Below are 6,917 nucleotides of genomic sequence, written 5' to 3' on the forward strand. Positions count from 1 at the left end.
AAGTATTTACTTTTCTCTTGTAACCCAGTGGGTGTTCTTGGATAGCAGCTGTTGTTTGCAATGGGTTCACTCTGAGTGAACCCAGTGGGTGTAGTCCCCGAGACTTCTGTCGAGTGCTTGCACCGACAGTTGTCTTTATACATATTGTCTTTACTTTGGTCGTGTCTATAAATAATAGGACCGACTGCGAGCAGTTGTTGCACTCGGAGTGCACTTACTGTAAGAGTCCCCGAGAGTAAGTTGTACTCAGGTCGGGTAGTATTGGCCTCGTAGGCGTAGGTGATAACATGCATCTCAATAGGGCGGGCCTGCTTGAGTTGCATGCCAGTGGGGTCACTCTTAGTGAACCCACTTGGTGTAGTCCCCGAGACCGCTGTCGACTGCTTGCGTTGGCAGGGGTCTGGAGAACTTAGACGTTTAGTTGTTGAACTTTCTGATTGTCCCTTGGTGTTTGTTGGCAGAAAACCTGTGAAATGGGGACGGCTTATGAGACTCTTAGGGCGGAGAGGAATCAGTTCGCTGGTGAGCTTGGTGCGGCCATGCTCGCAATGGCTGGCATGAAGGATGCTCTGGAGGGACGAGAGAAGTCCTTGGAGGAGGCTCGTGAAGCGAACAAGGTGTTGACTGAGGAAGTGGAAAAGATGAAGAAACGGAGGACTGCTCTCACGAGTCAGATGGTCTTGCTGAATAAATGATGCATAGCTCAGGAGAAGTATGTCAGCGACTGGGCTGGGCAGATGATGACGCGTCTGGCTGGTAAGTTCTATTTTTTGCCGAGTGTTTGTCCTATGTACGTCACACTCGGCGCTTATTGCTTGCTTGTCCCTGTGTTGCAGATTTTTGCGTTGATGCTGAAGTTGAAGCAGCGGACGTGGAGCGGTCGATTCGCGACAACGTGCCACTCGGCGAGGACGCCAATCGGGATTTGCTCCGGGCGCACATCCGCGTGGGCAAAGTTGGCCCTTTCATCGGTCGGCTGAGAGAAGTCGTCGGCCGAATCGACAAGGAGCTTTGGCCAGAAGATGAGTCGCGGCAGGAGATGGAGAACCTGATGGCGTGACTGGAGGAGATTCCGAACCGAGTGCAGTCGTGGAAGAAATCTGCAGCTCGTTGCGGTGCAGATGTTGCTCTGTCCTTGGTCCGAGTCCATTGCAAGGAGGTGCGTGAGGATAAGCTGAAGACATTGAAGGTCGCCAACACGAAGAAGCTTCGATTCGAAGACTTCATGGAGACTTTCCTTGAGAGAGCTACCCGCATCGCCGACGGTATTGATCTGGACACGTTCGTAGAGCCCTCCAGTCCTGGCGTTAATCCAGATGATGCGTAAAAACATTTTTATCCTCGGTATGCCGAGTGTTTATCTGTAAGGTACTTTGGCCACTACTGTTGGCCGTCACATTCTTAAATCGGTGTGGGTAATCTTGATCCGCACCGAGTGAGCTATCTTTGCTAGAACTTTTGAATCCGAATCAAAGCGTTTGCTCTTGTGTTGCAATGTTGTTTCGAGTGCGACGTTTAGTGCACACTCGGAGGAAGTTATTACTTAGGTGATTCTTGATCACAGCTAAGTCCCCGAGTGCGGCCTTTAGCGCACACTCGGAGGAAGTTATTACTTAGGTGATCCTTGATCACAGCTAAGTCCCTGAGTGCGGCGTTTAGCACACACTCGGAGGAAGTTATTACTTAGGAGACCCTTGATCACAACTAAGTCCCCGAGTGCGACGCTTAGTGCACACTCGGAGGAAGTTATTACTTAGGTGATTCTTGATCACAGCTAAGTCCGCGAGTGCAACGCTTAGTGCACACTCGGAGGAGGTTATTACTTAGGTGATTCTTGATCATAGCTAAGTCCCCGAGTGCAACGTTTAGTGCACACTCGGAAGAAGTTATTACTTAGGTGATTCTTGATCACAGCTAAGTCCCCGAGTGCGACGTTTAGTGCACACTCGGAAAAAGTTATTACTTAGGTGATTCTTGATCACAGCTAAGTCCCCGAGTGCGACGTTTAGTGCACACTCGGAGAAAGTTATTACTTAGGTGATTCTTGATCATAGCTAAGTCCCCGAGTGCGACGTTTAGTGCATGCTCGGAGGAAGTTATTACTTAGGTGATTCTTGATCACAGCTAAGTCCCCGAGTGCGACGTTTAGAGCACACTCGGAGAAAGTTAGAACTTAGGCGATTCAGGATCGCAGCTAAGTCCCCGAGTGCGACGTTTAGTGCACACTCGGAGGAAGTTATTACTTAGGTGATTCTTGATCACAGCTAAGTCCCCGAGTGCGACGTTTAGAGCACATTCGGAGAAAGTTAGAACTTAGGCGATTCTGGATCGCAGCTAAGTCCCCGAGTGCGACGTTTAGAGCACACTCGGAGAAAGTTAGAACTTAGGCGATTCTGGATCGCAACTAAGTTTTTTTTTGTGTGACCGGAGTCTGCGACCGCGGAAGAACTCTGAATCTGCAAAAACTGAATCTGCTTTATATTATTTCATCAATACTCGTTCTTTACACTGCTTCAGTCGATGATCACGTGTAGAAGCGCTTCAGGAGGTCTCCATTCCATGCACGCGGCTCGTCTGTCTCCCTCTCGATGTTGTAGAGTCTGTATGCTCTGTTGTTCAGCACCTTGGAGATGATGAAGGGTCCTTCCTAGGCTGGGGCTAACTTGTGAGGTCTTTGCTGATCCAGTCGGAGCACCAGGTCGCCTGCTTGGAACGTGCGACTCCTGACGTGGCGTGCATGAAAATGCCGCAGATCTTGTTGATAAATGGTTGAGCGAGTCAGTGCCATCTCGCGCTCCTCCTCCAGAAGGTCCACTCCATCTTGCCTTGCTTGTTCTGCTTCAGCTTCGGAGAAGAGTTCGACTCGTGGAGCATTATGAAGCAAGTCACTCGGAAGGACCGCTTCTGCTCCATAAACGAGGAAGAACGGTGATCGCCCTATAGATCTATTCGGGGTTGTGCGGAGACCCCAAAGTACTGAAGGTAACTCGGTGACCCATGCGCCAGCGGCGTGGCCCACCTCTCGCAGGAGTCGGGGCTTCAAACCCTGAAGAATAAGTCCATTCGCCTGCTCTGCTTGTCCATTGGAATGAGGATGTGCTACGGAAGCAAAATGCACTCGGATACCTTGGCTTGCACAGAAACCTTTGAATCTGTCTGAGTCGAAGTTTGTCCCGTTATCCGTGATTATGCTGTGAGGTACACTGAATCTGGAGATGATGTCCCTGACAAACTTGACGGCTGTTGAGGCATCGAGTTTCTTGATGGGCTTAGCTTCGATCCATTTCGTGAACTTCTCGACTGCCACCAACAGATGTGTGTATCCCCCCTGGCCCGTCTTGAATGGTCCGACACTGTCTAATCCCCAAACCGCAAACGGCCACACGAGCAGGATCGTCTTCAACGCAGACGTAGGCTTGTGGGACTTGTCGGAGTAGAACTGTCAGCCCTCACATCGGGCGACCATATCTTTAGCCATCTCGTTCGCCTGCAGCCAGAAAAAACCAGCCCCGAATGCCTTGGCGACGATTGCTCTCGAAGAGGCGTGATGACCGCAGGTCCCCGAGTGAATATCTTCCATGATCAATTGCCCCCTCCTCTGGGGAGATGCAATGTTGGAGAACGCCTGAAACGCTCTCCTTGTACAATTGACCATCAATGACAGTGAACGACTTCGATCTGCGGACTATCTGCCTGGCCTGGACTTCGTCTTCTGGTAGTTCCTGTCTCAGGATATATGCAATGAACAGCACAGTCCAATCGGGGATGACAGTAAGAATCTCCACGACCAGATCAACCACAGCAGGTACGACGACTTCAGTCGGATCTGTTGAACTCTTGGGTTGTACTGGTTCTTCTATAAAAGGATCTTCTTTGACCGAAGGGAGGTGAAGGTGCTCGAGGCAGACGTCACTCGGGACTGGTCCCCGAGTGGATCCGAGTTTCTCCAATTCATCTGCTGCTTGGTTTTTCAGTCGCGGAACATGGTGGAGCTCCAGACCTTCAAAAATTTTCTCGAGCTTCCTCACTGCATTGCAGTATGTGGTCATGGTGGGGTTTCTGACCGCCAAATCCGAATCGCCATAGACCATCAGGTGACGGACGCCGAGTGAGATGGCCATGCGCAATCCGTAGAGGAGAGCTTCAAACTCTGCCTCGTTGTTGGAGGAATCGAAGTGTATCTGCAGCACGTACTTGAGTTTGTCTCCTTTTGGCGATATGATCACAACGCCAGCGCCGGAGCCATTCAACATCTTGGACCCATCAAAGAGCATTGTCCAATGGGCCGAGTAGATGTGAGTCGGTTGCTGTTGTTCTACCCATTCTGCTATGAAGTTAGCCAGGGCTTGAGACTTGATAGCTTTCTTGGCCTCAAACTTGATATCACAGTACAGCATCTCCATTGCCCACTTCGCCACTCGGCCTGACGCATCTTGATTGTGGAGAATTTCCGACAACGGAGCATCAGAAACGACAGACACCGAGTGGTCTTGGAAATAATGAGCCACCTTCTTCGCAGTCATGTAAATCCCGTAGATAAGTTTTTGATAGTGGGGATACCTCTGCTTGGAAGGAATCAGGACCTCGGAGACGTAGTACACTGGCCGCTGAACTTTGTATGCTTTGCCTTCTTCTTCTCGTTGGACTGTAAGAACAGTACTGACGACTTGATTTGTAGCCGCGATATACAGAAGAAGGGGCTCTTTACTGAGCGGAGCAGTACGAACCAGCTGGGTGGAAAGTAGGACTTTGAGGTCATCGAATGCGACTTGGGCTTCGTCTGTCCACTCGAGAGTATCTGATTTCTTCATGAGTCGGTACAGAGGAAGTGCTTTCTCGCCGAGTCGACTGATGAACCTGCTCAAAGCCGCTAGGCAACCTGTGAGCCGTTGAACATCGTGTATTCTGACCGGCCTCTCCATTCGAACGATGGTCCCGATCTTTTCGGGGTTGACATCGATCCCTCGTTCGGAAACGAAGAAACCGAGTAACTTTCCGCTGGGAACGCCGAATGAACATTTGGCGGGGTTGAGCTTGATATCGTACCTACGAAGGTTGGCGAATGTTTCTGACAAGTCAGTCAGCAGGTCGGAACCTTTGCGTGACTTGACTACGATATCATCCATAAATGCCTCCACATTCCGACCGATCTGGTCGAGAAGGCATTTTTGGATCATGCGCATAAAGGTAGCTCCTGCATTCTTCAAACCAAATGTCATAGTGATGTAGCAGAAGCACCCGAATGGGGTGATAAAGGTTGTCTTTAATTCATCGGGACCATACAGACGGATCTGATGATAGCCCGAGTAGGCATCAAGAAATGACAAACGCTCGCACCCCGCAGTCGAATCGACAATTTGATCTATGCGGGGGAGCGGAAAATGCTCCTTCGGGCAGACCTTATTGAGGTGTTTGAAGTCGATGCACATTCGGAGCGACTTGTCCTTCTTGGGCACCATGACAACATTAGCGAGCCACTCGGAGTGGTGAACCTCGCGAATGAAGTTGGCTGCCAGCAGCTTGGCCACCTCCTCCCCGATTGCTTTCCTCTTGTGCGCGGTGGACCGGCGCAGGCGCTCTGGACGGGCCGAGCGACGGGGTCCACATGCAGTCGGTGCTCAGCCAACTCCCTGGGAACACCTGGCATGTCAGAGGGTTTCCATGCGAAGATGTCCCAGTTCTCACGGAGGAATTGGGTGAGCTCGGCTTCCTATTTAGGATCGAGGGTGGTGGAGATGTTCGTCGGGGCAGCAGTGTCGTCCGTTGGGTGGATGCTGACCTTCTTCGTCTCTCCCGCCGACTGGAATGCGGATTCTGAAGCTGGCTTCTTCGAACGCATCAGGTCGGCGGGGTCGACTGTTTTCTTGTACTCGTCGAGCTCGAGGACGGCCATCTGCTGGTCGGCGATTCTGGATCCTTGCTGCAAGCATTCTTCGGCTCGCTGCCGATTGCCTGTGATGGTGATCATGCCTTTTGGGCCTGGCATCTTCAGCTTCAAGTATACGTAGCATGGACGGGCCATGAAACTCACATACGCTGGGCGGCCCAGGATTGCGTGGTAAGCGCTCTGGAAATCCACCACCTGAAATGTGAGCTTTTCCTTGCGAAAGTTCTTGTCGGAGCCGAAAACGACGTCCAACGTGATCTGGCCGAGTGACTTGGCCTTCCGTCCAAGGACGACTCCATGGAACTGCATACTGCTCTCGCTGAGTTTGGACATCGGAATGCCCATCCCCTTGAGGGTGTCGGCGTACATGATGTTCAAACCGCTGCCGCCGTCCATGATGACTTTGCCCAGTCGGACTCCTTCAACCACCGGGTCGACGACCAGAGCTTGTCTTCCTGGGGTGGGAACATGCGCTGGATGATCCTACTGGTCAAAGGTGATCGCAGTCTGAGACCATTTAAAGAACTTGGGGCTGGTTGGAGTGGCCATGTTAACCTCCCTGTTCACCAGCTTCAGTTGACTCTTGCTTTCGACGTCAGCAAAAATCATGAGTGTCGCATGGACTTGGGGGAACGGATCCTACTTATCCTCCTCATCCTGTTCATTGACCTTCTCACTCGGTTGCGCTTCGCCGAACCCCTGGATCAGGAGGCGGCACTGCCGAGTGGTATGCTTTGGATATATGAGGTTCCCCTCTTCGTCCATCTTCGTATGAATCGGGCATGGTTGGTCCAGGATGGGATTATTGAACGACTTCTTTTTGGGGGTAAACTTCGCCTTCCCTTTTCCCTTGAACATGGCATTGGTCACGACTGCAGCTTCTGCCTGCGGAGTGGATGGAGCTTTTTTGCTTTTGCTTCCGAGTGTTGCTTCCATCCTCGCCGCCGACTGTTTTGTGCTTGCCGCTTCGGATGCGGCCCTCTTCTTCGCCATTTGCGTAGCGAGCTGCTATCTCCATCATCTTGCTTAT

The sequence above is a fragment of the Hordeum vulgare genome, chromosome 2H, assembly GCF_904849725.1.
Source record: "Hordeum vulgare subsp. vulgare chromosome 2H, MorexV3_pseudomolecules_assembly, whole genome shotgun sequence".
NCBI classification, from domain to species: domain Eukaryota; kingdom Viridiplantae; phylum Streptophyta; class Magnoliopsida; order Poales; family Poaceae; genus Hordeum; species Hordeum vulgare.